The sequence below is a fragment of the Arachis ipaensis genome, chromosome B1 (genome assembly GCF_059453495.1).
Source record: "Arachis ipaensis isolate K30076 ecotype BB chromosome B1, ASM5945349v1, whole genome shotgun sequence".
Taxonomy (NCBI): domain Eukaryota; kingdom Viridiplantae; phylum Streptophyta; class Magnoliopsida; order Fabales; family Fabaceae; genus Arachis; species Arachis ipaensis.
This window is the reverse complement of record NC_142436.1, coordinates 44,750,199-44,762,246: the sequence shown is the minus strand read 5'-3', so window position 1 is coordinate 44,762,246 and position 12,048 is coordinate 44,750,199. Positions and strand designations below refer to the sequence as shown.

Sequence of the window (12,048 nt, the reverse complement as noted above, 5' to 3'; positions counted from 1 at the left end):
CCACTAACCAATTCTCTCCTACTCTTGACTCCACAAAGAGCTCTAAGTTGCTCATCCGTCTCAAGCAAACCATATTCAAGTGACAAATTAAAGCTTAGGGATAAGAATTTTACCCACTTGAATGTTGTGTAGGATTGTGACTTAGGAAGGGGTGGTCCTAATGATCTTGTAAGTTCCACTCCCTTGTGCTCTTCTTTGACTACCTCCACCTCCTCACAAGCTTCTTCAATTTCAACCTCTTCCTCTTGGTAGCTCTCTTTCAATTCAATCTCTTCTTCATTGCTTATCAAGGGCATGGGAGGTTGTGCATCTTCTTCTTTGATCTCAATTTCAAGCCCAATGGGAGAGGATTCAATTATAGATAGGAACTCCTCAATGATTGAATCCATTTCTTGATCAACCTCTTCAAAGTCTTCAATCATGATATGCTTTGGAGGTTGTACACCCTCCTCAACATCAACATCAAGCATCTTGGAAGAGGACTCTCTAATTCTATATTTCCATGGACTTCCAACATCTCCTATATTTTCAACCACTTCTTCCGGCTCATTTATCTCAACTTCTTCCCCTTGTGACAATTCTTGCTTCAACTCTTCTTCTTCACCTTAAAGCTCTAAGCGCACTCCCTCACTATGCTCCTTAATTGCTTCTCCATATTCAACAATGGGAGTTCCTTGATCGCATAGTCTTAGGCGGGAGGAGACCATATTGCTAACGGCTTCTGCTAGGATAGCCATCTTGGCTTCTAGCTCCTTAAACTCCTTTTGGTTCTCTTCTTGCCTTCGAATGTAAGAACTAACACATTCTTGGAGAGGATCATCCATTGGAGGTGGTGTGGAAAAAGAAGGTTCATTGTTTGGGAAGGAGGTTTCATAATTGGAAGTTGGTTCATCTTGGCAAGGATATGGAGATGGCGTATATTGAGGTGGTTCTTGAGAGTAATTGTGTTGGGATGGTGGTGGTTCCATGTATGGTTCATATGGTTCATAAGGTGGTTGGTATGGTAGATAAGGATTAGCGTCATAATGAGGTGTTTGGTGGTAGGGGGCTTGTGAGTAAGGTGGTTCAAAATTATGTTGAGGAGGTGGTTCATAGGCATATGGTGGTAGTTGTTGACAATCACAATAAGGGTCACCACATCCATTGGATTGATATGCATTAGGATGAGAGTTATATCCATAAGAATTCGGAGGTTATTGTTGCCAAGACGGTTAATCAATCCCTTGAGGCTCCTCCCATCTTTGATTGTTCCATCCTTGATGCACATTCTCATTGTAGTTCCTATTTCCTACAACATAATTTGAGCCAAACTCATAGCCAAAGTGAGGATGAGAATTCATAATAGCAAAGAGAATAAAAATAAGTACTAATAAGAACTAATAAAAACTAACTCCTAAAGCAAGCAAAACTAACAAAGAAGCCTATTAACATATATACAATAGCCAATAATGTAACACCATTGCAACTCCCCGACAACGGTGCCATTAATTTGATAGCGAGGATCGTCGTCGGTCTAGATTTTCTTCCTAAAGAAAGGAATTACCTCGTTGTGAGCATAGCTCCAAATTAACAAACAATTCTCACATCAAATTAAAGTATGGTTTTGTCACAAGTACAAACCCCAATGAATTTATAACCGAAGTATTTAGACTCTGGGTCATCTCACAAGGAATTGCAATGAAGTGTATGCTTATTGGCTATGAAGGGGACAAGGGGGTTTGATTGATAAGGGGCAAGAAAGTAAATGACAAGAAAAGTAAAAAGAGAAATTAAAGAAAGCAATTAATAAAGAGAGACATTCATGGCAAGGAATTGAGAATATAGGCTTTCTATCCTAGTCATTAATCATAATGATAATTAACAAGAATTTATCTTATTTCATCATCTCCAACATTAGAAGAAGGTGTAAGTTATCTTCCATGAGAGAAAGTCAAACAAGACTAGTTAATCACAAATCAAAAATCATAATCAACTCACTAATTGAATTAGCAAAAGATTAGCATCATTGAAAATGATATTAACTAACAACTCTAGATCACCAATGTAAATTGGGTATTAATGACTCAAGATTGCCCAATTACTCTTCCCAAGCCAAGAATACTCAAAAGCTACTCTAAAGCCCAACCAAGCATTTTGTCAAACACTTGGTGGGTAATAAAGGAAAGCATAATAAATGTGCAAGAATAATAAATCTACCAACTACCAATTGCAAGAAAAGTAAATCAACAACTCAAATCATCAATAAAAGAAACATCAACATTAAATTTCATCAAATGTAAACAAGATCCAACATGAATATTCATAAACTTAAAAGAGAGATAAAAGTAAAATTGACAAGATAACTAAGAAGAATAGAGTAGTAGAAACAAGAAATTGGAAAGGAAACAAGATGAAATCAAGAAATCATGCCTAGATCTAAGATGGATTAACCTAACCTAATTCTAGAGAGAAGAGGGAGCTTCTCTCTCTAGAAACTAACCTACAAGATGCTAATGCTACAAAAAATTGCTCCCCCTTTGCCCAAACTTGAATTCTGCATGAAATAGCATCAGAAATGAGTTGGGTTGGGGCCAAGGTGCTTCAGAAATCGCCCCCAGCGATTTCATCTTTAGTGGGCCACGAGCAACATCGGCGCGCACGTGTACATGGCACGTGCGCGCCCCTATACGCGAATCAACATGTGGTAAATTTTATATCATTTTGAAGCCCCGGATGTTAGCTTTCCAACGCAACTAGAACCGCCTCATTTGGACCTCTGTAGCTCAAGTTATGGTCGATTGAGTGTGAAGAGGTCAGGCTTGACAGCTTTACGATTCCTTCATTTCTTCATGAGTTCTCCCACTTTGCATGCTTTTCTCCTCACTTCTTCCATCCAATACTTGCCTTATGAACCTGAAATCACTCAACAAATACATCAAGGCATCGAATGGAATTAAAGTGAATTAAAATCACCAATTTTAGGGCCTAAAAAGCATGTTTTCACATTTAAGCACAAATCAAGGGAGAATTGCAAAACCATGCTATTTCATTGAATAAATATGGGAAAACGTGATAAAATCCTCCAAATTAAGCACAAGATAAACCACAAAATTGGGGTTTATCAAATATCCCCACACTTAAACCAAGCATGTCCTCAAGCTTAGTGGTGAGTATTCACGCCTGTCACGTGGGTGACTTGGGTTCGATCCCTGGCAATGACGCCCTTTTGATGAACGAACTTTTGTGTGTCTTAGAATTCACAAATGAATTCTCGTCTTGTTATTGGTTATGGAGCATGTCTTGGGGGTTTTTTTTATAAGAGACATGAAAAGTAAATGGAAATGAAGACAAACTAACAACTAAAGAGGTCTTGGCAATGGTTGGTAGTCAAGGATCTCTATCCTAATCACTAACCACAACATGAGAATTGGCAAGGACCAACCCCACTAAGTTAACCCCTAACTAATAGTAGAGGAAAGTCAAGTGAGCTATGTCAATCCAAGTCCATAAGTCCTAGTTCTCCACCAAATCAATTAGTGAGATCTAGCGTTAATGGCTCCCAATCGTCAATCACTTGGACATTAGTAACTCAAGAGTTCCTAAGTTACCTTCCCAAGCCAAGAGCACTAAAATCCTACTCTAAAATCCAACCAAGCATTTTATCAAACACTTAGAAGGTATAAAAGAAAAACATAGTAAAATTGCAAGGAATGTAAATCTACACTACTCAATTGCAAGGAATTAAACAACAACAAAACCAAATCAACAATAAAGGAACATGAATCATAAATTGCATTGAATTGAAAATAGAAGAACAAAAATACATCAACATAAAAGTAGAGAATTACATGAATTAAATGCAATACTAGAAAGAGGAAGGGTAGAAGAAGAAGAATTGCAAAAGGCAGAGTAAATCAAAGCATGAATTAAACCTAGATCTAAGATGGAAATATCCTAAGAACCCTAATTCTAGAGAGAAGATGGAGCTTCTCTCTCTAAAAACTAACCTACATGATGCTAAGTTATAAACAATTGCTCCCTCCTTTGCTTGGACTTCAATTCTGCATGAAATACACTCAGAAACAAGTTGGATTTGGGCCTAGGCAGCTCAGAAATCGCCCCCAGCATTTTTCCTTTAAGTGGGCCATGTGAGGTATCGGCGCGTGCGCTCTATGTGCGCATGCGCGTCAATTGGCAAATTCTTCATATGCGCGGACGCGGCATGTACGCGTGCGCATCTCTAGGCGAGACCATTTTTGCGCGTGCGCGCCCATTGATGCATTCTCAATCTTTGTTTCTTCATGAATTCTCCACTTTGCATTCTTTTCTCCTCACTTCTTTCATCCAATACTTGCCTTATGAACCTGAAATCACTCAACAAACACGTCAAGGTATCGAATGGAATTAAACTGAATTAAAATCACCAATTTAGGGCCTAAAAAAACATGTTTTTACATTTAAGCACAATTCAAGGGACAATTACAAAACCATACTATTTTATTGAATAAATGTAGGAAAAGGTGGTAAAATCCCCTAAAATAAGCATAAGATAAACCACGAAATTTGGGTTTATCAGGGGTATTACACCTTTGCATGTATTCAATGTGCTTATAGTTTGAGTGTTGCACACCAAGTATTTGTTGAATTGCACCCATCACATTTTTAGTCAATTGTGACACTATGCTTTCAATTTGGTGCTCTTCTATCAGTACACTTGTCTTCTTCTTGTACATTGAGCTCATTGCATTCCATCTTTACCACTCATATATGCATACCCATGACTTGCTTCCTTAGGTCATATTGCAAGAATTGTATTTCCCCACTCTCGAACTCCACTTTATTCCTTTTGCATGACTTATTGTTTTGGGGTTAGATTGGGCGATCGATTTCTTGTGTGTTTTATCTTTCTTGCATGTGTCACTTGAGGTTGTTAGCGATGCTTGATTTCATTCTTCTCATGCCTTACTTGCATGCCTTTTTCACTCTTGCCTCCCATTCTAGTGCATTGTTCCGTTTCTCAATGGTTATATTGCTTGCATATTATAGCTGTCATGCTATCAAGATAGCTATTCTTTTGTGGCATTGTTTCTCACTAGCTTGTTATAATTTGAGTGTGGTTTCTTTGAGTTTAATGTCTTCTCTTTCCTCTCCTTTTTCAGATGGCCATCAAAAAGGACAAGAAAAAGGCATAGAAGAAGCTGCCTCCCAAAAGGGCATCTCAAAAAGCCACCGCCAAAGTGCACCACCCGCCCAAGGCCAAGCCTCTCCCCAATAAGGCGTGAAGCATCATTAAAATTGATGACCAAGAGAAGGACAACTTCGCGAGAGATTCCACTCGGTTTCCCAACCGCTATTGCGAACTCATGTTCCCCATCATGATTGCACGGAATTATCATTCTGAACCCCTTCTTAACCCTCCGGGTCATATAGTTCAGTTTGTCATACCTCGCATTGAGCGACGAGGATGGGGCTTTCTCATGAGGGAACCACAAGAAGCCAATCTCTCGTGGGTGGTAGAGTTCTACACTAATTACTTCTCACCTTCTCTTCAGACTATTTTCGTGCGCCGGAAGCAAGTTCCAGTTTCCAATAAAGCTATTCAAGAAGTACTCCGAGTCCCACCTGTACCGGTTGAGGTAGATGGTTACCAAAAGGCCCTCTACCAGCATGATGAGTTCAATTCCACTTTTGATTGGAACGCTATGCACCAGGTTATTGCCGAACCAGATACATTTTGGACCCGAGGGCACCTCAGGCCTCGACCGAAAGGCATTCTTGCGCGTTATCTGACTGTAGAGGCTCGAACTTGGACCCAAATCTTGTCTCATTACGTGTTTTCCAGCACTCACGAGACCTTGATCACTGCGGACCTAGCCCTGCTAGTTTGGTGTATACTCACAAAGCGGCCGGTTAACATTGCTCGCCTCATCCACCAAGCCATGGGTCGTGTTCATGCCAAGGGTAACCTACCTTTTCCAATCTTGGTGTCGGAGTTAGTTGCTACTGCTAGTGTTCCCCAGGAGAAAGAGGATCGGAAAGCGATGATTCTGGTAAAGGGCGACGTCGTCCAAACCGGAAAATATCTCAAGCCTCCGGTGGAACACAAAACCCTTGATATAGTTGTCCCCTCGGTTACCCCTACAACTTCTTCTACATCACAAGGATCTTCCCACCAACGGCTTGAAGACCTCCACAAGAAGATAGATAGATTTGAACGGCGGAACTAACGCCGGTATGCTTACATAAAAAAGCTTCTGAGTTGTGTGACTCCTTTTATAGAGGAACTGGAGATCTCCACATCCACCTCGTATTTAAGTGAAGAGAGCACTCGAGAACGGGATAGTGGAACTTCCAAACCCGACCACCCCTTGCACCTTGCTAGTAGCACAGAGGACCGTGCTAATTCTTAAGTGTGGAGAGGTCGTTCGACCGATCTCCGTGGGTAATTAATGAGCGGAAAATTTATACGTTTTTTGGCATTATTTTTAGGTAATTTTTAGTATGTTTTAGTTACTTTTTATTATATTTTTATTAGTTTTTATGCAAAAATCATATTTCTGGACTTTACTATGAGTTTGTGTGTTTTTCTGTAATTTCAAGTATTTTCTGGCTGAAATTGAGGGACCTGAGCAAAAGTCTGATTCAGAGGATGAGAAAGGACTGCAGATGCTGTTGGATTCTGACCCTCCTGCACTCAAAGTGGATTTTCTAGAGCTACAGAAACCCAATTGACGCGCTCTCAATTGCGTTGGAAAGTAGACATCTTGTGCTTTCCATCAACGTATAATAGTCCATACTTTGTGCGAGCTTTGATGGCCCAAACTGGTGTTTAAATGCCAGCCAGAGACCCTTTTCTGGCGTAAAACGCCGGAACTGGCACCAGAACTGGAGTTAAACGCCCAAACTGGCATCCAAGCTGGCGTTTAACTCTAGACAAGGTCTATGCATGTGTAAAGCTCAATGCTCAGCCCAAGCACACACCAAGTGGGCCCCGGAAGTGGATTTCTGCACTCTCTGCACTTAGTTACTCAATTTCTGTAATGCTTAGTAACTAGTTTAGTATAAATACTAGTCTTTCCTATTGTTTTAGGAGATCAATCTTTGGAATTTTATGTTACATTTGGGAGGCTGGCCACATGGCCATGCCTAGACCTTTTTCTCTTATGTATTTTCCAACGGTGGAGTTTCTACACCTCATAGATTAAGGTGCGGAGCTCTGTTGTTCTTCATGAATTAATGCGAGTACTATTGTTTCTCTTTCAATTCACGCCTACTTCTTCTCCAATATATACTCCCATACTTAATTCAGTTAAGTTAGAATGAAGGGGTGACTCGTGACAATCACCCACTATCTTCGTTACTCTCTTAGCCAAGATCCGCGTGCTTGACAATCACAAGCGGTCTACATGATGTTCAACGTAGTCATTGGACAACAGCTGGAGTATAGTCTCTTGGGTCTCTGATCCACGGACTTGACTTGCCTCTCCTGACAACAAAGCATCCGAATCTGTGAGATTAGAACCTTCGTGGTAGAGGCTAGAACTAATTGGCAGCATTCCTGAGATTCGGAAAGTCTAAACCTTGTTTGTGGTATTCCGAGTAGGATCTGGGACGGGATGACTATGACGAGCTTCAAACTCACGAATGTTGGGCGCAGTGACAGTGTGCAAAAGGATAGAGAAATCCTATTCCGACACAAGTGAGAACCGACAGATGATTAGCCGTGCGGTAGCTGTGCCTGGTATTTTTCATCCGAGACGAGAGATCTGACAGTTGATTAGCCGTACAGAAACCGTACTTGGACCATTTTCACTGAGAGGACGGATGGTAGCCATTGACAATGGTGATCCACCAACATACAGCTTGCCATGGAAGGGAGCACGCATGATTGGAAGAAGACAATAGGAAAGCAGAGGTTCAAAAGCAACAAGGCATCTCCAAACGCTTATCTAAAATTCCCACCAATGAATTACATAAGTATCTTTATTTTAATTTACGTTTTATTTACCTTTCAATTATCAAAACTCATAACCAATTGAATCTGCCTGACTAAGATTTACAGGATGACCATAGCTTGCTTCAAGCCGGCAATCTCTGTGGGATCGATCCTTACTCGCGTAAGATTTTATTACTTGGACGACCCAGTGCACTTGCTGGTTAGTTGTGCGGAGTTGCAAAGGTGTGATTGCAATTCCGTGCACCAAGTTTTTGGTGCCGTTGCCGGGGGTTGTTCGAGTTTGAACAACTGACGGTTCATCTTGTTGCTTAGATTGGGTAATTTTATTTTATGTTTAAGCTTTATATTTTTATTTTCGAAAAAAAAATTACAAAAAAATTAATAAAATCATAAAACCAAAAAAAATTTGTGTTTCTTGTTTCAGTCTAGTGTCAAATTTTAAGTTTGGTGTCAACTGCATGTTTTTAATTTTTCTTAGATTTTCGAAAATTCATGCATTGTGTTCTTCTTTGATCTTCAAGTTGTTCTTAATGATTTTCCTTGTTTGATCTTTAATTTTTCTTGTTTTGTGTCTTTTCTTGTTTTTCCTGTTCATTTTCGAATTGTTAGTGTCCCTAGTACAAAAGTTCTTAAGTTTGGTATCTTGCATGTCCTTCTTTTCTTAAAATTTTTCAAAAATATGTTCTTGATGTTCATCATGATCTTCAAAGTGTTCTTGGTGTTCATCTTGACATTCAAAGTGTTCTTGCATGCATTATTTGTTTTGATCTTAAATTTTTATGTTTTGTTTCATTTTGTTATTTTTCTCTCTCCTCATTAAAAATTCAAAAGTAAAAAAAAATATCTTTTCCTTATTCTTCTCATAATTTTCGAAATTTTGAGTTGATTTGGTCAAAAAATTTTAAATTTTAGTTGTTTCTTGTTAGTCAAGTCAACATTTCAATTTAAAAACTTTATCTTTTCAAATCTTTTTCAAAAATCAAATCTTTTTAATTTTTCTTCTTAATATTTTCGAATTTCTTAAATAAATTTTCAAAATCTTTTTCTTATTTTTATTTCATACTTTCAAAAACTTTACTAACAATTAATGTTTTGATTCAAAAATTTCAAGTTTGTTACTTTCTTGTTAAGAAAGGTTCAATCTTTAAATTCTAGAATCATATCTTTAATTTCAAGTTTGTTACTTTTTCTTTTTCCTCTTCTTAAAATTCGAATACTCTCTCTCTCATCTCTTTCTATTTATTTATTTAATTACTAACACTTCTCTTCTACTCATAATTCGAACCCCTCTCTCTCTTCTCTGTTCGAATTACTCATCTACTCTCTCTTCTCATTCTTCTATTCTTCTACTCTTATACTCACATAAAGGAATCTCTATACTGTGACATAGAGGATTCCTATTCTCTCTTTGTTCTCTTCTTTTTCATATGAGCAGGAACAAGGATAAGGACATTCTTGTTGAAGCTGATCCTGAACCTGAAAGGATTCTGAAGAGGAAGCTAAGAGAAGCTAAAGCACAATACTCCGGAGAGGACCTTACAGAAAATTTCGAAAAAGAAGCAGACATGGCAGCCGAACCCAACAACAATGGAGGAGATGCAAGGAAGGTGCTTGGTGACTTTACTGCACCAACTTCCGACTTCTATGGAAGAAGCATCTCAATTCCTGCAATTGGAGCAAACAACTTTGAGCTTAAGCCTCAATTAGTTTCTCTAATGTAGCAGAATTGCAAGTTTCATGGACTTCCATTGGAAGATCCTCATCAGTTCTTAGCTGAATTCTTGTAAATCTGTGACACTATTAAGACCAATGGGGTTAATTTTGAGGTTTACAGACTTCTGCTTTTTCCCTTTGCTGTAAGAGACAGAGCTAGGATATGGTTGGACTCACAACCTAAAGAAAGCCTGAACTCTTGGGAAAAGTTAGTCAATGCTTTCTTGGCCAAATTCTTTCCACCTCAAAAGATGAGCAAGCTTAGAGTGGAAGTCCAAACCTTCAGACAAAAGGAAGGTGAATCCCTCTATGAAGCTTGGGAAAGATACAAGTAATTGATCAGAAGGTGTCCTTCTGACATCCTTTCATAATGGAGCATCTTATGTATATTCTATGATGGTCTGTCTGAATTGTCCAAGATGTCATTGGACCACTCTGCTGGTGGATCTCTTCATCTGAAGAAAACACCTGCAAAAGCCCAGGAACTCATTAAAATGGTTGCAAATAACCAGTTCATTTACACTTCTGAAAGAAATCCTGTAAATAATATGATGACTTAGAAGAAAGAAGTTCTTGAGATTGATACTCTGAATGCCATATTGGCTCAGAATAAAATATTGACTCAGAAAGTCAATATGATTTCTCAGAATCTGACTGGAATGCAAGCTGCATCCGGCATTACTAAAGAAGCATCCTCTGAAGGAGAAGCTTATGACCCTGAAAATTCTGCAATGGAAGAGGTGAATTACATGGGAGAATCCTATGGAAACACCTATAATCCTTCATGGAGAAATCATCTAAACTTCTCATGGAAGGATCAATAGAAGCCTCAACAAGGCTTTAATAATAATAATGGTGGGAGAAATAGGTTTGGCAATAGCAAACCTTTTCCATCATCTTCTCAGCAACAGACAGAGAATTCTAAGCAGAGCCTCTCTGACTTAACAACCATAGTCTCTAATCTATCTAAGACCACTCTCAGTTTCATGACTGAAACAATATCCTCCATCAGAAATTTGGAGGCACAAGTGGGTCAACTGAGTAAAAGAGTTACTGAAACTCCTCTTAGTACTCTCCCAAGCAATACAAAAGAGAATCCCAAAAGAAAGTGCAAGGCCATAACTATATCCAAAGTGGCCGAACTTGGAGAGAGTAAAATGGTAGTAATTTCCAATGAGGAAGACCTTGTTGGACGTCCACTGACCACTAAGGAGTTCCCTAATGAGGAACCAAAAGAATCTGAGGCTCATACAGAGACCATAGAGATTCCACTGAACTTACTGTTGCCATTCATGAGCTCTGATGAGTATTCTTCCTCTGAAGAGGATGAAGATATTATTGAAGAGCAAGTTGCTCGGTATCTAGGAGAAATCATGAAGCTAAATGCCAAGTTATTTGGTAATGAGACTAGGGAGGATGAACCTCCATTGCTCATCAATGAACTAAATGCCTTGGTTCAGCAGAAATTACCTCAGAAGAAACCGGATCCCGGAAGGTTCTTAATACCTTGTACCATAGGCACCATGACCTTTGAGAAGGCTCTGTGTGACCTGGGGTCAGGTATAAATCTCATGCCACTCTCTGTAATGGAGAAACTAGGGATCTTTGAGGTACAAGCTGCAAGAATCTCACTAGAGATGGCAGACAAATCAATGAAACAGGCTTATGGACTTGTAGAAGATGTCTTAGTGAAGGTTGAAGGCTTTTACATCCTTGCTGACTTCATAATCCTAGAGACTGGGAAGGATGAGGATGAATTTATCATCCTTGGAAGTAGTAAACCCGACCACCCCTTGCACCTCGCTAGTAGCACAGAGGACCGTGCTAATTCTTAAGTGTGGAGAGGTCGTTCGACCGATCTCCGTGGGTAATTAATGAGCGGATAATTTATACGCTTTTTGGCATTATTTTTAGGTAGTTTTTAGTATGTTTTAGTTACTTTTTATTATATTTTTATTAGTTTTTATGTAAAAATCATATTTCTGGATTTTACTATGAATTTGTGTATTTTTCTGTAATTTCAGGTATTTTCTGGCTGAAATTGAGGGACCCGAGCAAAAGTCTAATTCAGAGGCTGAGAAAGGACTGCAGATGTTGTTGGATTCTGACCCTTCTGCACTCGAAGTGGATTTTCTAGAGCTACAGAAGCCCAATTGGCGCGCTCTCCATTGCGTTGGAAAGTAGACATCTTGGGCTTTCCAGCAATGTATAATAGTCATACTTTGCGCGAGATTTGATGGCCCAAACTGGTGTTTAAACGCCAGCCAGAGACCCTTTTCTGGCGTAAAACGCCGGAACTGGCACCAGAACTGGAGTTAAACGCCCAAACTGGCATCCAAGTTGGCGTTTAACTCTAGACAAGGCCTATGAATGTGTAAAGCTCAATGCTCAGCCCAAGC

The 12,048-nt window shown here is 39.3% G+C and overlaps 1 non-coding gene across 1 annotated transcript; it reads right to left on the bottom strand.

The window, feature by feature from the left end:
* Positions 1–9,906: 9,906 nt before the first annotated feature.
* Positions 9,907–10,013, bottom strand: LOC148576397 (small nucleolar RNA R71). The gene has a single exon (XR_015904021.1). It is a non-coding gene; the product is annotated as a small nucleolar RNA R71 (small nucleolar RNA).
* Between the last annotated feature and the right edge of the window lie 2,035 nt (positions 10,014–12,048).